We start from the raw sequence: 18495 nt of genomic DNA on the forward strand, positions 1-18495 counted from the left end.
TGCTAACTTACCTATTACTTTTTGGAGTGATGCGTTGTTAACTGCTGCCTATATACTGAACCGTGTGCCTTCCAAATCAGTTACTTCCACTCCATATGAGTTATGGACAGGTAAAAAACCGGACTTAAGTTTTCTTAAGCCATGGGGTTGTGCTGCCTATACACATGAGTCCTCTCACAAGTTTGGAAAACTGGGTCCCAGAGGAAAGAAGAGTATTTTTATAAGGTACTCTGAACACTCGAAAGGATATGTGTTCATAGGTGAGCAGGAAAGTGGGAGTATAACTGAGTTTGAATCACGAGATGTCACATTCCTAGAGGATGAATTTCCTAAGAAGGGCGAAATAGGGAAGATTGTTCCCTATTTGAAACCTTGGATCAAGATAATGACCTTAGTGGACTTCATCCAAGTGGGAGCATAATGGGGAATGATGTGCAAAGTGTACAATCTCCCATATGGCGAACAAGTCGCCAAAGTATTCCTCGTCGACGTTTTGACATTGAATGGGAGACTTTTATGGTTGCTCCACAAGATGAGGATGAGCCAAGAAATATTAATGAGGCTCTGAATTGCCCTAGTAAGGAAAAATGGATTAATGCAATGGAAGAGGAAATGGAGTCAATGAAATCAAACCAAGTCTGGGAACTGGTTGATCTGCCAAAAGGACGCAGAGCTATTGGGAACAAATGGGTTCTCAAAATAAAGCGAAAGGTTGATGGCTTGATTGAAAGGCATAAGGCTCGCCTTGTGGCGAAGGGGTATAATCAACAGGAAGGAATTGATTATGAAGATACGTTTTCTCCTGTAGTGAGATTTACCTCAATTCGCATTATTCTGGCAATAGTGGCTAGTTTGGATCTTGAATTACATCAAATGGATGTAAAGACTGCTTTCCTCAATGGAGAATTAGAGGAAGAAATATATATGGAACAACCTGTTGGTTTCATAGTGAAAGGCCAAGAAGAAAAAGTATGTCGACTTTTGAGGTCGATATATGGTCTTAAGCATCATCAAGACAATGGTATATACGTTTTCATAATGCCATAATGGCATATGATTTTACGATGATTGATGAGGATCATTGTGTATATATCAAAAGATCCAAGGATCAATTTGTGATCATATCATTATATGTTGATGATATACTAATTGCTGGAAGCAATATGGAGTTTGTTAAGACTGTCAAGAGTTGGTTGTCTTCCAACTTTGAGATGAAGGATATGGGTGAGGCTGCATACATTCTTGGAGTTAAGATTTCAAGAGATCGTTCGAAGAGATCGTTATCTCTTTCGCAAGAAACTTATATAAACAAAGTTCTAGAACGGTTTCGTATGCAAGATTGTAAACCCATAGACACTCCTATTGCAAAAGGTGAAGGATTGAGCCATAGACTGTGTCCAAGGACTCCACAAGAGAAGGAACAAATGAAACATGTTCCTTATGCAAGTGCTGTTGGGAGCTTGATGTACGCTATGATGTGTACAAGACCCGACATATGTTTTGCAGTTGGAATGGTGAGTAGATACCAATCCAATCCAGATCCAGCACATTGGAAAGCCGTTAAGAGAATACTGAGGTATCTGAAGGGAACTGCTGATTACAAGTTGAATTACCAAGGAAAGGATCTGCGACTTGAAGGCTATTCGGATGCTGATTGGGGAGGAGATTTAGATGAAAGAAAATCTACCTCAGGATTTGCTTTCTTACTGAGCAATGGCGCCATATCATGGAGTAGTAAGAAGCAAACGTGCATAGCCTTATCCACGATGGAAGCTGAGTTCGTGGCGTTATCAGCAGCAGTACAAGAAGGAGTTTGGCTTAAGAGATTTTTGGATCATTTAGGTGTTATTGAGAAAGCTGCAAATCCATTATTGGTTAACTGTGATAGCCAAGCAGCTATAGCGTACACCAAAGATCCAAAATATCATGGCAAGACCAAACATATAGATACCAAGTATAACTTTGTGAAAAATATGGTTGCACGAAAGGATGTGAACTTACAGTATATATCTACGCATAGAATGGTAGCAGATCCTATGACAAAGCCAATACCTAGAGATGTGTTTTGTGGTCATGTAAAATCTCTAGGATTGCGTAGAGTCGATGTACTGAATTGTAATTTCCCTGAGTTGTTCACATTTATGAAATTTTGTTTTTCATTGATTAATGCCTATGAATCTTTGTATGATCTTTATGCATCTTAATGCTCAGTGCATTATTTTAAGTTGAGAAGTATGTCGGACAGATAAAAGATTAGCCCACTCACATGGGTAATTGCCTCTGTTTACTGTGTGATAAATAGAGATGAGACTGATTTTAAGCTTATTATCTAGGTGATAATCGAGAGCTCAAGCTTAAAATATGTATGTCGCCTTAACTAAGTGTTAAGATGAGGACATAATACTTACGATGTCCGAAAGTAAAATACCCAACATATTTTACTTTATCTGTCTATGATGCCATATGTGAGTTCTGATGAACTTTGTGATTGAGTAGATATGTGAACTCAAGTTAGACATTAGGTATGTCTGAACTATCATCTGTACGGTATTGAAAAGTGCAGACATACGCTCCATGGGAAAGGAGTTAATACCGTAATACGTATTTCATACTACGTATGCATGAGACGACCAATAAGAGTGGCAAAAAGTTTGATCTCAACTTTTATGACGTGTGAGACTCTTAAGGAAAAGAGTTCCTCAATTTTTAGTCCCCTCAGGACTCTTACTTATTCTCAAGATTTCTATTTAGTGTTTGCTATCTTAGGGTGTTGCCAATGGTCATGAGATGATTCGATCTAATGGGGCATTTCTAGAAAAGCAAGCTGGACTAAAATTGAGAGTTTGAAGGAAAGAGGAAGATCGATTTTGGAGAATCACATTGTAGTTTTTGTATTCACTGGTCGACCAATTATGATTGTTTTTGTGATAATTATAATTGTGAATACAGTATACATATCATGTTTAAAAGAGATCAAGAGAGATATAACTTGTGATCGATCGATCTAGGGTACTGCATACTAAATCTACTCAGAGTGTGACGCCCATTATGAGCTGCTATATATTCCTAACAGATGTATAGCAACGAGCTCTCAAAGTATGCTGGTCGCACGGATTATTCACCGGTATGAATGTTGAAGAGAGGTAAAGAGAATCCTGTTCGGCCCACCATGTGCGAGTGGGAGATAAAGGCTTTATTTGATTTGGGCTTAAGGCCCGTCCGCCTAAGTTGGGCCCAGAAAGCCCGGCCCACGGGAATAGGGCTCGTGGAAAGAAGGGGGTATAAAAGGGAGGAGAGAGAGAGAAAAACACACCGTTTGTTTTGCAATTCAACGTATGTCTTTTCTCTTCTCACGCTCTCTCTCTCTCCCAAAAGGAAAGAACAGTAAGCATACGGCGCGCTTTTCTTCCGTTCAAGGCCTCCTCGGATCGAACAGAGTCTGATTTCTCTTCCTCCATTGGCGTCGGTGCTTAATCTGTGGCTAACAAGGTACGCTCGAATCCGTGGTGTGCTTTACGATCGGTGATACGTGTTTTCCCGGGCTTTGTCTTCCGCATTGATTTAGGGGTTCGATTTAGTGTCGAATCCGATTTTTCGGGGATCAGTCATTCCCAACAAGAGTTGCTGGGAACTTGCTACAAGAAGCGTTGCAGCAAACTGGAATCCTCCGGGCAACTCACCAGCGGACCGTGACACGCCAAAGCGACTGCCGGTGTTCTCTGGAGCCACTAATCTGTTAAGGCAGGGGCTGAGGTGGACATGATTACTGAATCACTGGTGCAGCGCCATGGATCTGCAAGAACTTCCGCAGGGGTAGTCAAGATGCGCGCTTGAGGCGAGGACGGCTTTGATTCTCGTTCAGGACGTCTAGAGTTCATTAGATTAAGTTGCCCTTGATGGGGCAGGCGCCGATGTAGCGCGGCACGGACTCGGCCAGGCAGGGGCGTCAAAACTGGGCTAGACCAGCCAAGAAGAAACTGCGCGGTGGTTCTCGGACGCTGCGAGCAATGCAATAGCGACAGTCGTCGGGGGCTGCGGTGGCGACCGAGGAGCTTGTGTACGCGGGAGGCCAAGCAGCAGTAGCGAAGGAGACGACCTGTTCCTCTTCCGCTTCCGTTTTCTTCTTTTGGTTTTTCTCTCTCCTGCTGCTACACGTATCCCTCTCTGCCTCTTCTCTGTTTTCCCTCTGACCTACTGACTTTTCCCTTCCCTCGGCAGCTTTTCTTTTGTGTCGCTCTCTCCAAGGAACGAAGGACAACACCCTAAAACCTTTTTTCCTCTCTTTTTATTCTCTCTTATTCGAACCCTGGAGGAGTCCCCCAACGAAAGAGCTTTTTTCTCTCAATGGCCGTGTATTCAATATGTGTGGCCCCCTGAAACCTACGCAAACAACTTATTTATAGGGCGAGAATTAGGGTTTTAATTTTTCCAAATTCATATTCACAAAGATTTGTTTTTTCAAAACGCAATATTTGCTCCACATTTGCCCCATCCAAAAAATTCATCATATCTTGGAAAAATTTCAAATTCCTATTTTTCACGAGATTTAAAAAAACGGGCCTGGGCCAATTTGCTCGCTTCGTGGGCTTAATCCAACCTGTCAATTTAAAGCTCAGAACCACTAATTGAAACCCATCCGTCACTGGTCCAATAAATGCAAAAAAAATGCAAATGCACCTAAATTTATATGCTATGTAATTAATTAATTAACTAATTTTTTTAGGGGTTAAAATTAATCCCTAATTTTTTAATGCGATAAATGAATAAACGGGTCGCCAAAATTTAGGTGTCAACACCGGTGCTTAACAACACCACCATCTATATAAAGCGGGGTTAGCATACTGAGAGATTCGCTACAACTTTTGCAATGGTTCTTCCTGCTTTGTTCACAAGCTTCGTCCCCTCCCCAATCAGCCATAACCAACCCTCTCTCTTGTCCTTTAGACACCCTCGCTGCTCCTCCTCCTCCTTCTCCTCAGGCGCTAAATCGGTGACATGCGCCATGACGATCGAGAATCCAGAGATCGCGAGACGTTCGGCAAATTGGAAACCTAATGTGTGGGACTACGAGTTTCTCCAGTCACTCATAGTTGATTACACGGTACTGATCCTTTTTGGTTCGGCACAATACCCAGCCTGGCTATGTTCTATGGAAAATGTTCACATCTCGGTCCTGAACTTTGTATTCCTTTTTTTCCAATCTTGTCCTTGAACTTGTGGGAATTCCCTATCCGATTTCTTGGTCTATGGTTCTGGCAAATTGAAGCTCATGCGCGTGTCAATGCTAGAGGAAAGTATGATGCAGAAAACTTGGTACAAGTTTTAAGTTCAAGGATCATGTTGAGAAGGGGAAAAAAAACAACATAAAGTTGAGGATCGTATTATTGCTTTTCCCTACTTTCTTTTTACTTTGATGAGATAGAGTCCACAACACCCAAAATGGCATAGAAACGAAAACGACACTGTATTCTGAATTAGATATAAGGATGTATACTACTTGAGTACTTTTGTATACGACCAACCACTGCCACTCTATCAAATACGACCGACATAACAATATTCCATAGAGATACTAATAAACTTGATCAAAATGGCATATTCTCAACAATGCTTACTCTGCTTATGTATTACTTTTGATTAAGATCTCATTTTTCTGAATGTTTTACGTGCCTAGGAGGATAAATATGCCGAGCAAGTCCAAAGGTTGAAGGAAGAAATCAGGGGTCTATTCAACAGGGAGATGAACCAGGTGGCCAAGCTTGAGTTCATTGACGCGGTTCAAAGACTCGGACTAGGATACCATTTTGAGACGGAGACAAAAAATGCTCTCAGTTCCATCTATGACAATTCCGGATATGCTCAGCTTTTGAACGATCTCCATGCAGTTTCCCTTGGATTCCGAATACTCAGACAACATAGATACAAAATATCACAAGGTATTTGCCATATGGTTACCCTTTTATAAATCATGTAGATGCATCAAAAGTTACCTTACCGTTCCTTTTTTTGGACATATAGATGTGTTTCAACAATTTATGAACAAGACGGGCACGTTCAATGAATCACTCAATAAGGATGTGAGGGGGCTTCTTAGTCTTTATGAAGCTTCTTTCCATGGATTGGAAAGTGAAACCATACTTGATGAAGTGAGGAACTTTGCTTCAAAGCATCTAAAGGATCTAAACCTTGACAAAGTTCCCGTTATGTTAGCGAGCTACGTGAGACATGCATTAGATATGCCGATCCACTGGAGGCCAAATAGGTTGGAGGCTCGGTGGTTCATGGACATGTACGAGAAACAGCAAGACATGATCCCTTCCTTGCTGCGATTGGCTAAATTAGACTTCAATCTAGTGCAATCAGTCTACAAGAAGGAAGTTAGCAATATGGCAAGGTATGCACAAGCACTTTATATATATATGTTCATGCAAACACCAAACCTGTAGGAGCGCATTTAGATCTACTTAGTTGTTGCATGGTAAATTGCTCAGGTGGTGGGTTGAACTTGCCGCAAACAAGATGACCTTCTTCAGAGACAGATTGGTGGAACACTATTTTTGGACCTGCGCCATGGTTTTTGAACCTCAATATACAGCTTACAGGGAAATGACAACGAAGCTCACTTGTATGGTGACACTTATTGATGGCGTTTATGATGTATATGGGACACAGGAAGAACTTGAGCTCTTAATAGATTTTCTTGTTTGGTTAGTGTAATATGATTACTATCATCATTTTCCCTCGTAACTATTGTTGCCCAGAGAAACGATAAGGAATTAAATAGTCTCTGAATGACACAAGAGATACAACAAATTTTGATAGTTCTATGATATAAATTCTCCAATGCATTTTGAACATATCACTTTTTAAGTTAGATTTTTTTTTTCGTCTATATAATTGATTGGTCGGGCAATTAAAAGTAGTAGTAAGTACTAACTTTCATTGTTATTACTAAAAGTGTATCAGGTGCTGGTAAAATTTACAAAATGTTGAAATGTTGATATCTCATCCAGGTGGGACATCATAGAAATTAATAAGCTTCCTCCAACAATAAGGGATAGTTAAATGGCCTTGTACAACACGATCAATGAAATTGGGTATTGGACGATGAGAGAGTTAGGAATCAACACCATTCCTTACATGCAAAAAGTGGTAATCTCGCTGAATCTTTCACCTAATAATTTCTAGCCTGTGCAAGGCAACTCACGTTTCTACTTCTGACTTTCGTAATGGAACTTCCATTTAAACATTTGAGAATTCGAAAAATGTACGAGAGAAGAATGTCCCTCTGCTTTGTCATTGACACACTTTTTTCGAATTTCAATCCTCTAGTGTGTGGATGAATGCAAGGCGTACATTAAGGAGGTCCATTGGTACAACAAGGGCATCAAACCGACACTGAAGGAGTACATGGACAATGCGGTGGATTCAATCGAAGGGCTGATTATGCTGTTGGGCAGCTACTTCCTAACCACGGACAAATTGACAGAAGAGGGGCTTGGTTATGTGTCGAAAATCCCGAGTGTCATGCATTGCTCTGCCAAGATCCTTCGACTCAACAATGATCTCAGTACCTCATCGGTAAATTACTTTGACATTTACCTTTCTCCTTTTGTATAATCGCTTATGAAGAGAAAGCACATCATTGATGGATTCAAAAATACATGCTATTCTTTTTAATATATTCGATGAGAATCTTGACACTTATGTTTGTGAAACATCAATCTCATTCATGGTCAATATGAATTGGCACGAGGGGACAACTTCAAGGCGCTAGAATGCTACATGAATGAAACTGGTGCCTCGGAAGAGGCCACGCGTGAACATGTCAGGCAAATGGTGCACGAGACCTGGAAGAGGATGAAGATGTATTTGAGGACTACCCATATTCTGGGTTCGGGCCTTTTCTCGGCGCTTGTCTGAAATTGGCACGAGCTTCTCAGTGCTTTTACCAGTATGGAGACGGACACGGCCTTCCCGACAATGAAAAAAAGGACCACCTTGTGAGGGCACTATTCGACCCTGTGCCCCTTGATTAGGGATGCATATTACTGACGGAGGTGTCACTGTTGGAGAGAGCCTATCGACTTACGTGTTATTATTAGCTTTTGGGGTGGGTGGCTTTGGAAGCTCTGAGACTTTGAAACTGTTAATTGAAGCCTATACGATAGATAGGCGTTGTACGAGCTCCATAAAATTCGCCAAGGAACCTCATGCTATTCGGGGCTTTGAGTTGTGGTTGATATACATAATTGATAATAAAATTTGTGGTGATTGTTGATACTTAATTCGTAGTCGACGCATCGAAAAGGTAAAAATGTGACATTCAGATTTTTCAACCCTATCTTCTATCGAATAAATCGGGCATTTCATTGACGCGCCTATAAGGCTATTCTCAGAACTGATCATTCTTGAGATAACTAGACTATCTAGGGAAGCCATTAAGAAATAATGAGCAATTGCATGGTTATATATTATAATGAGCAATTGCATATTATCACTTCTCAGTCTCAAACATGCACATAAGATCATTCAAGTGGTGGCCAGTCACTCAAAAGCATTATGCACAATAATATATAACTCACATAAATGAAATCAATTGCAAAACATAAAAATCATGAAATTCACATCATCATGATTAGGCTACATCGTAGCCCTAACAAAAGAAAATTAGAACATAGCAGATGCAGAAATAAAAATAAAAATCAAACCCAACATCTTGAATTAAAGAACCAAAATTCTATCACCACTTTGGTCTTCTCTTCAAAATACTTGAAAAACTCTCAAAACAATGAAAAACGATCTAACAAAAGCCTAACTTCTCTCTCTCTCCCTCAATATTCTCATATTCATAGGATATATCCAAGATCCTTATCTCCAAGCAATTGTGCATAAAATCAGGGAGTAAATCAAAGGATTTTAATTTAATATCTATCTCCCACCGCTCTTTGATTTGAATTCCTGATTTTTGCCATTACTTTCCTTATCTTCTCCATATCTCAATATTCTGCATAAATAAGGAAAATTCAAATGATAAGAAGAAAATCCAAATATTTTCTCATAGATATTGCATTAATTGTTGTCTAAAATAGGTAAAATAACTCTATTTTTATAGAGTTATCAAACCCCCAAACTTAACATTTTGCTAGTCCTCGAGCAAAATCAAGACATAACACATACTCAAACTAACAACCTCCTCCATGACGTCTTTCCATAATTGCTCAAATTCACAATTCAAAGAAAAACACAAATTTCATCCAAACATTGAAATTGATTTATAAGTTAAGACCAATTCTAACTATGTGATCCAAGTGTGTGTGTGAGAGTCCTTATCTTTTTTGAATTATAAGCAATCCGGATAAATTCACATTGACATGCAACCTCTAAAAAATTCTCAATAATTATGACCAAATCTCATAGGTTTACTTTTCATTCATCTATCCACTAATGTAAGCTAATTATAAAACCAAAAATCAAAAGGACTTTTCTCGGTTTGTAATGTAAGGCTGGGCTAAATGTGAGATAACAGTAATTTTAAGCAAATCACCTATCAACACGTTGATTTCTAGGATCTAATTAGAACCAATGTCACTGTCCAATTTCACTCTTTCAAGACAATTTTTTTGCCACTATATATCATCATTCTTTTTTTTTTTTTCTATTTTTTTTTGAATTGTTTTATAGTGGAATTTCTCCTAAAGTCCCTCCTAATATAACATGAAAATTTCTAACCTATTGAGTATCCAAAATGCTCACTCAATTGAAAGTTGGATAGGGAACTATAAAAGCAAATTTTTTTTTTTTAATACACCCCAAACAACCATACCAATGACTTTTTTTTTTGCTTTTTCATACTCCATCCTTCCTCCTAAATTTTTATCAAACTCAAATAATTTTTTATCCTGAAAATCAACGTGCTCATAGGGCATGGGACAATGATATAATTTGATAACGGCTAGGCTAAACACTTATGGGTGTTAATGAAAAATTGGATAATAATTAAGGCTCAATGGGGTGACTAGGGATAAATAAACATGGTTAGCTTGAAATGCTCAATCGATCCAAAAATTGTCTAAATCATTTTCTCAGTTAGATGTAGCTTAGGATTTTACCTCAAGAGAAAATCAAACAAATTCTAAGATTTGGGTGAAATTTAAGAAAATCACATACTTCACATGAATGTTTTCTAGATTTACGCACAATTCAAAAATTAAGGACTTGTAGTGCTCAGTAAGTGAATAAACATAATCAGAATTAAGATTAACTCACACATCAATTGCAAGTTTAAATAAAATTTAAATTTTCTTAAGAATCGCAAAAATTCACAACCAATAATCTAATCATGATAATAAAATAGATTTAGCCAAAATTTTTGTCTCCCCCCCCAAAAACTTGAATGAAGAAGTGTCATCAATGTGAAAAATAGAAATAGGAAGAAGAAAACTCCCATGGTTGTAGGATAAGTTCATAGATGACCTTGATGATTAAACTCTTGAAAGGAGATCCCTAAAAAATTAACCTGAATAAAATAGAGAAAAGTTAATCTTTTTTTTTTTTTACAAAACATGAACTTAATAATAAATAATAATTAAAAAAACATAATTAAAATGCTTGGATTGCCTCCCAAGAAGCACTTGCTTTATAGTTTTCAGCCAAACTATATCAGATGTCGCTATTCTAGAGGATGAAGTTCAATGGTGGTCTTCTGCTTATTATAACCACCTTCAAAGTAGGGCTTCAAACGTTGACCGTTCAGTTTGAATGTGCCCTCAGTGTCATGTGCAACTTCAACTGTTCCATATGAGGACACCTGTGTAATTGTGAAAGGACTAGACCATCGAGACTGCAACTTTCTTGCCATCATGATAATGATGTAGAATGTTTTCCTTCTCTTTATTTGGAACACATCTCCTTAACTTGGTTTGCACATATTTTAAATAAGAAAGGTTCTTCCCAAAAATAATTTTTAATATCATAAAAGAATTTTTAACTCTGTTGATATGATAATTAAGGAGGAATAATATTATTTAATAATTTACAAAGTCGGTGTACCAGGGAATTTTTGTGGACTTAATGGAAATTTTTTTCTCATTAGGGAACTCTTCCAAAATTGGTCTTACCTCTTCTTTTAAATTTGGAATTCTTGATAAGTGGTTTGCAATTAGATTTTTAGTCCCATTCTTATCTTTGATTTCCAAATCAAATTCTTGTAGCAATAGAATCCACCTGATCAACTGGGCTTTTGATTCTTTCTTTTCAAGCAAATACTTAAGAGCAAAGTGGTCAAAATAAACTATAACTTTTGAGCCAATTAAATAAGAGCGAAATTTATCAAAAGCAAAAACTACCGCCAAAAATTCCCTTTCCGTTGTTGAATAATTCAATTGTGCACTTGACAAGGTTCGACTAGTATAATATATGGTTTGAAAAACTTTGTTCTTCCTTTGTCTCAAAACAGCTCCTACTGCAGAATTGCTAGCATCATACATTAGTTCAAAAGGTAAATCCCAATTTGGTGTTGCCATAATTGGTGTTGACATTAACTTCTCCTTTGAAGTGTTAAAAGCTTGCATGCATTCAATAGAGAAATTAAAAGGAGCATATTTTTCCAAAAGATTAGAAAGGGGTTTAGCAATTTTTGAAAAATCTTTTATAAATCATTTGTAAAATCTTGCATGCCCCAAAAATCCTCTAACAAGTTTCATAGATGTTGGCGGAGGAAATTTTGCAATGACCTCCACTTTGGCTCGATCAATTTCTATTACGTTTTGAGAAATTTTATGCCCGAGCACTATTCCTTCCTACATCATAAAGTGACACTTCTCCTAATTCAAAATAAAGTTAGTCTCCTCACATCTTTGTAAGACCAAAGCCAAATTATTTAAACAAGAATAAAATGATAAGCCAAAAATGGAAAAATCATTCATGAAAATCTCAATAAATTTTTCAACCATATCAGAAAAAATAGCCATAATGCATCTTTGAAAAGTAGTCGATGCATTACAAATACCAAAGGGCATTCTTTTAAAAGCAAAAGTACCATAGGGACAAATGAAAGTAGTTTTCTCTTGATCTTCTAGTGCAATAGGAATCTAATTATACCTCGAATATCCATCAATAAAGCGATAAAACTCATGCCCTGCAAGTCTTTCTAATATCTGATTAATAAATGGTAAAGGAAAGTGATATTTTCTAGTGGCATCATTCAATTTTTTGTAATCCATACACACACGCCACCCAGTAATTGTTCTAGTTGGAATCAATTCATTGTTGTCGTTATTCTGAATAGTCATATCACAATTCTATGGCACAACTTGTACAGGACTTACCTAGGAGCTATTGGAGATGTGATAGATGATACCTGCATCAAGTAGCTTAATTGTCTCAATTTTCACTATTTCTTGCATCTTTAGGTTCAAACACCTCTGAGGTTGGATAGTGGGTTTATATTATTCATCCATCAAAATTTTGTGCATGCAAATTGAATGACTAATTCCCTTGATATCTGCTATTTTCCATCTAATTGCACCTTTGTGCTCTCTTAATACTCTAAGCAATTTCTCCTCCATCAAATCCGTCAAAGAAGAATATATAATTACCAGTAAAGAAGAAACTCCATCTAAATAAGCATATTTTAAATGAGAAGGTAAGGTTTGAGTTCAAGAATTGGAGGTTCTTCAATTGATGGTTTAGGCTTTATTATGTGTTGTCCCAACTCCTCAAATTTAGTTGCCTTTTGCCTTAAAAATGGTGGAATTGCCTCCATGAAATTTGTGTACTCCTTTATCTTCTCATTCTGAATATTTTTGTCTCTTGGTCGAATAAGACATGCTTCAAGTAGATCTTTAAAAATATTTTCCTGAAAAACCTTATTCACCAACTTGTCAACTGTCTCAACTCTAAAACAAGAATTATCATCAGATTGATATTTCATTGTTTTAAAAAATATTAAATGAAACAAGATCATCTTGAACTCTAAGAATCAACTTCCCTTGTTGTACATCAATAAGAGCTCTTCTTGTTGTTAGAAAAGGTCGACCTAATATAAGTGGTACCTCAAAATCTTCCTCCATGTCAAGAACTATGAAATCTGCAAGAAAGATAAATTTGTCAACTTTTACCAAAACATATTTCACAATACCTCTTGGATATTTAATTGATCGATCAGCCAATTGAAGTGACATTGTGGTTGCTTTTACTTTGCCCAATCCTAATTTCTTGAAAATTGAATAATGCATCAGATTAATATTTGCACCTAAATCACATAATGCTTTTTCAAAGTAAGAATCCATAATAGTGCAAGGAATAGTAAAACTCATCGGATCTTTTAATTTGGAGGTAAGTTGTTTTGTAGGATGGCTAAACACTCCTTATTTAATTTCACAATTTCATAATCCTCTAGTTTCCTTTTGTTTGCCAAAATCTCCTTAATTTTTTTTGCATAACTAGGCATTTGCGCTAAGGCATCTGCAAAAGGAATGTTAGGGCTTGCATGTTTTTATTCCTCGTTTCTGTTTCTAAACACTTTTTTTGTTTTTTTGTTCCCGGAACACAAAAAGAACAGAAATGAGAAACAAAAAAAAGTTGTTTCTTGTTCCAGAAACGATTTTGAAGAAACGCTTCTTCTTCTCTCTCTTCTCTTTTCTTCTTCTTTTCTTCTTCTTTTTTTCTTCTTTTTCTTTGGCCGGTCACCGGCCTTGGCCATGGCCGGCGAGGCCGTCGAGGGTCGGCGACCTCGCTGGAGCGTTGCCGGCCCCGGCGAGGCGGAGCCTCGCCCAACCACGGCGAGGCTCGGCCTCGCCGGCCTCCGCGACCGGCCGAAAGAAGAAAAAAATAAAAAGAAAGGAAAAAAATGAAAAATAAAATAAAAATATTAAAAAATTAAAAGAAACAAAAAATAATAAAATTTACCAAACGTGTTCCTGTTCATTTTTTATTCCGGGAACAAGTTTACCAAACGCGTTTTTTTATTCAAAACTTGTTTCCCGGAACATAAACACTTTTTTCTATTTCTGTTCCCTAGAACAATTTTTGAACAGAAACGTTACCAAACACACCCTTAATGTGCAATCTTTTAAATACATCAAGAAATTTAGAAAATTACTTATCTATTTTGTGCTGCTGGAGTCGATGAGGGAATGGAATTGGCAGCACATATGGCTTGGGATTATCTGGAAAAAGTTTACTCTTGCTTGTCTCCTTTGATTGTTTATTGATCATTTCTTCCTTGTCTCTGAAAATCTCTTGTTTGACATCTTCTTCTCCCACTTGTTTACCACTTCTCAGGGTTATAACCTTTATGTTTTCAAATGGATTTTTCTCTGTGTTGCTTGGTAAAGAACCCTGTTGTCTCCCTAACATCACGCTTGCTAACTGACCCACTTGCATCTCTTGATTTCTGATTGAAGCCTCTTGATTTTGAAATCTCACATCCGTACTTTTGATGAAGTCATGAGTCGTATTAGCAAGTTTGGTGACTATATCTTCCAAATTTGACTTTATTTCTTCTGATTGTTTGAATCCCGGTGGTCTCGTCACATTCTGATTATTCCATGAAAAATTTGGATGATTGTGCCATCCTAGATTGTACGTGTTGGAGTAGGGATTATTTTGTGAACTATTAAAATTCTCAACAAAGTTAGAATTTTCATTAGATTGTTTAAAAGTATTATCTACCTGACACTTTGTGCTAACATATCCTTCACCACAAAAATCACATGTCAACTTTTGAATTTTCATGGCTGAAACACTCATATTATCTAGCTTTTTGTTGAGTGCTTCAAATTGTGCAACAATTGTAGTAAAAGCATCAACTTCGTGAACTCCGCTAACTTTTCGCATTGGTAGTCTTTTAGTAGGTCATTGATAACTATTGGATACCATCTCCTCTAATAGATCGTAGGCTTCTTCTGGTGTTTTATTATTTAGAGTTCCCCCTACAGCTGCATCAATCATAGAACGAAGATTTGTACTAGAGCCATTATAAAAAGTTTGTATCTGCATCGATATGGGTAGTCCGTGATGTGGGCATCTCCTAAGAAATTCTTTGAATCTTTCACATGCTTCATATAATGATTCATTATCTATCTGCATAAACTTAGTAATATCGTTACACATCTTCGCAAACTTTGCAAGTGGAAAGAACTTACCAAGAAATTTCTAAGCTATATCATTTCATGTGGTGATTGATCCTGCAGGAAGAGAAGAAAGCCAACTCTTAGCTTTGTCTCTAAGAGAGAATGGAAATAATCTCAATCTAATGGCATCATTTGTAACTCCATTATATTTAATGGTGTCACATATTTCAAGAAAAGTATCCATGTGAGCGTCTGGATCATCGCTTGGTAGCCCATTGAATTGCATTGATTGTTGAAGCATTTGAATGAGTGACGGCTTGATCTCAAAATTGTTTGCTTGAATTGCAGGTCTTCTGATACTTAATGTGGTGCCTTGAACTATTGGTGCATCATAATCTCTTAAGAGTTTACGTGGATTTTCATTATCATCGTCTGCCATCTTCTTAGCATGATTTCTCTGTTCTCTCAGTCACCTTTTGAATGTATGCTCGATTTCTAGATCAAGCTTAGGAAGTTTCCCTTGTTGGCTACGTGTCATAAACTGATGTACACCCTAAAAAACAAAACAAAACGAAAGCTAGATTAAACTTAGAATTATTTGGTATCAATATTAATTAGTATTAAACAAACGATCTCTGGCAACGGCGCAAAAAACTCGTTCGTAAAATTCTAAACGCAAGTGAACATGTCGAATAAGTAATATAATGATAAGAAAAAGTATCGTCCCATGGAGATCGATGATTAATAAACTAATTAAATACTAAAGTAGATTAATTCTAAAATTTATCTAACAGATCACAATATAATTGAGAATAAATTTAAAAAAATTTGGAGACTAAATGCAGTAAATCAATCAGATAAATATGTTAGAGCATTCGATTCCATCATAACCATTAGATAAGAATTTAAGATGATTGTGGGTACAAGAACAATATCAAACATGTGATAACAGAATTTCCTAATCTATTTACTATCATATCTCTAGGTATAACAAACATACTCAGTTTATTAATCCACTATTTCTATGTAAATTAAAAATAAACATGAGTGCATTAAATTTTTTGAATATTCATGGCTTACAATAAGTCTTTTGGATCACCTTATTATCAAAAGCTATACAAATAACGCGGTATATCTCTATTCACGTTTGATTCATGGTTATATATTATAATGAGCAATTGCATATTATTACTTCTCAGTTTCAAACATGCTCATCAGATCATTCAAGTGGTGGCATTATGTATAATAATATATAACTAACATGAATGAAATCAATCGCAAAACATAAAAATTATGAAATTCACATTATCATGGTTAGACTACATCGTAGCTCTAACAAAAGAAAATTAGAACATAGTAGATGAAGAAATAAAAATATAAATCAAACTCAGCATCTTGAATCAAAAAATAAGAATTCTGTCACCACTTTGGTCTTCTCTTCAGAATACTTGAAAAACTCTTAGAACAATGAAAAACGATCTAACAAAAGCCTAACTTCTCTCTCTCTCCCTCAATGTTCTCATTTTCATAGGATATATCCAAGATCCTTATCTCCAAGCAATTGCACATAAAGTCAGGGTGTAAATCAGAGGATTTTAATTTGATATCTATCTCCCATTGCTTTTTGATTTGAATTCCTGATTTTTGCCATTATTTTCCTTATCTTCTCCATATCTCATTATTTTGCATAAATAAGGAAAATTCAAATGATCAGAAAGAAATCCAAATATTTTCTCATAGATATTGCATTAATTGTTGCCTAAAATAGGTAAAATAACTCTATTTTTATAGAGTCATCAGTGGTCCTCAAACTTTTAACTTATCTAATGTGGTCCCTGAACTTTTGATAGATATTCAATTTAGTCCATTAACTATATGAAAATGTTCAATATTGTCATTAAACTTGAATTAATGGAAAAATAACATTAAACACTTCATACAGTTTAAGAACTAAATTGAACATGTACAAAAAAAATTTAAGCACTACATTGAACAAATTAAAAGTGCAAGAACCACATTATATATTGGGATAAAGTTTAGGAACTGCATTGAACAAATTAAAAATTCATGGATTACATTACTCAATAAGTTAAAATTAAGAAATCATTTATGTTATTATTTTTTTTGAAAACTTTGAAACCCTCTGATCATGTGTTGATTAGTGAGTGGAGTGGCCTATGATTGACGTGGAAGCCATGACTATTCAATATTTTCTCACTTTGTGACATCTTTTCGGCTATCCTCCATTTGAGGCATATGGTACACTTTTTCGGCAGCAACTATAGATAGAAGCTAAAACAAGCTCAAGGAACCCAAGGGAGGCCTTCTGGGTTGGAAGCCAAACTTTGTGTCCATTTGTGAGATGTTTGAAACTTAAGACAGAATCTGACTTTATCAGTAGTAGATGTAATTTCACTAAATTGACAATAACAATAGTTGTAGATCTATCCCATTAAAACTGTCCCTTAGGTATAGGACCCCTCGTTCAACGAATTAATAATGGAGGGAGAGATGGTAAGGAGAGGAGAGAAGATTTTGAAAACTCTAATGAATAGGACTCATTTCGGACTAGTGATAATCAACGGGCAAAATTGGTGCGGTAAGCCACAACTATCCAATAGTTTCTCACTTTTATTAAATAATTTATTGAGCGACACATCTTTTCATTTATCCTTAATGCATGTCACCTAAATCTGAGTGGTGTAAGCACATGTTGATCGACATGCTGAATCTCTCAAAACTACTATGGGGAAGAGATAGTAATGAGAGAGAAGAGAGGAAATTTTGAAAACTCTGTTGACACATAAATTTTGGCGACCAATCATTTATTTTTTCACATAAAAATTAGGGATTAATTTTAACCCCTAAAAAAAAAATGCATCAGAACAAAAAATGGAAAATAAGGGGATGATCAATTATGCATGGAAGGTGAGAATTCTGACTAGCTATTATTGCTTCAATTAGATATTCAATGTTGGTAAATGTGGAACCGAATTTCTAGCCACAGATAAAAAATCAAGAGAATAAAAGTTAAAATGGAAACCAAATTCAAAATTGGCGAGGATAATAGCTAGATTGATAAATTGAAAGGAGGAAGCGTGGCTTCGAACTTTCTAAAGATAAGTGGAAGTTTTCTTTATAAAAGAATGGCGTAGAAGAAATTCAAAAAGGGGGGAATTGACCGGTTTGCAGGAGGAAAAGAATGAGAGACAGAAGGGAGTGGACGTGAGAGAGACGTGAGAGAGAGGAGAGAGAAAAAAAAAAGAAGGAAAAAGGGGGCTACGCGTCGTCTTCTTCCTCTCGCTGCTGCCCCCCTTTTTGTCCGCGCCAGCTGTTCCGGCACCATTCACCGCGCTAGCACCGCCTCCGCCAGCCATCTCCGCGCCTCCGCCGCCGTCACTCCGACACCGCTGCCCTG

At 36.7% G+C, this 18495-nt stretch overlaps 1 non-coding gene and 1 pseudogene across 1 annotated transcript; both read left to right on the plus strand.

Annotated features, from left to right (window-relative positions):
* Positions 1-4867: 4867 nt before the first annotated feature.
* On the plus strand, positions 4868-8039 carry LOC104454882 (annotated as a pseudogene).
* Positions 8040-15013: 6974 nt separating this feature from the next.
* LOC120289094 lies at positions 15014-15120 on the plus strand. The gene has a single exon (XR_005547052.1). It is a non-coding gene; the product is annotated as a small nucleolar RNA R71 (small nucleolar RNA).
* Positions 15121-18495: the final 3375 nt, after the last annotated feature.

The sequence above is a fragment of the Eucalyptus grandis genome, chromosome 1 (assembly GCF_016545825.1).
Source record: "Eucalyptus grandis isolate ANBG69807.140 chromosome 1, ASM1654582v1, whole genome shotgun sequence".
Taxonomy (NCBI): domain Eukaryota; kingdom Viridiplantae; phylum Streptophyta; class Magnoliopsida; order Myrtales; family Myrtaceae; genus Eucalyptus; species Eucalyptus grandis.